The sequence below is a fragment of the Penaeus monodon genome, chromosome 30 (genome assembly GCF_015228065.2).
Source record: "Penaeus monodon isolate SGIC_2016 chromosome 30, NSTDA_Pmon_1, whole genome shotgun sequence".
NCBI lineage: Eukaryota > Metazoa > Arthropoda > Malacostraca > Decapoda > Penaeidae > Penaeus > Penaeus monodon.
In genome coordinates, this window is record NC_051415.1 from 23,126,832 (window position 1) to 23,127,630 (window position 799).

Genomic DNA, 799 nt, shown 5'->3' on the forward strand with positions numbered 1-799 from the left:
ATGCATGTGTGTGAGAGAGAGAGAGACTGGCAAGATAACTGCCCCGAGCTGGATATTACCCCCTATGTAAGCTAAAGAGATATACCGAATGCGTATCCTTCAGAATACAACCATGTGTGATACTATGTACCTTGGCCCCCATTCACACGCCAGGAAAGACCAGACACACAAAAAAACACAATTCTAACCAAGCATAGGCAATTGCACTTGTTCTGCCATTATCAGAACAGTTACCAAAGTTTTAAGGCCTCTAACACTACTGACAGATTTTATCCCTGACTGTCCCATAGCATTCATACATGCAAATTAATGTATGCTTATACAGTTTATTAAACACCCAAAAACAATGTTTTTTTTTTCCCTTCCTGCATCTTGCCCAACAAGGATCCTATCTGAATAATTCCCTCTTCAAAATATTTCTCACTGACCATCATAGAGTACTCTCAAAATGGATCTTATCTAATTTTTACCAGCCTGTATCCAAAAACGTATTCTCATCTTATGATAGAAGTCTATCATTTGAAAGCTGATGCCCATGATTCTGCTGGCTCCATTCCTTAGCCCCTCCCGAAAGGAGCGCATACCTCATTATGTGTGTTCTAGGCCCAACATCGGCTTGGACAAAACAAAAACAACCAAAATAGTTCGTTCCCGGAAACCAGTTGCAAGCGCATTCTGCAAGCTCTCTCTTGCCCACATGTGTATGGCCACCAATAGAGATAAATACTGCCCAGCCTAGTAGATATTGCCGACTATCTTCATATAGACTGGTCATTAGGCATACATCCAATTACTCAAG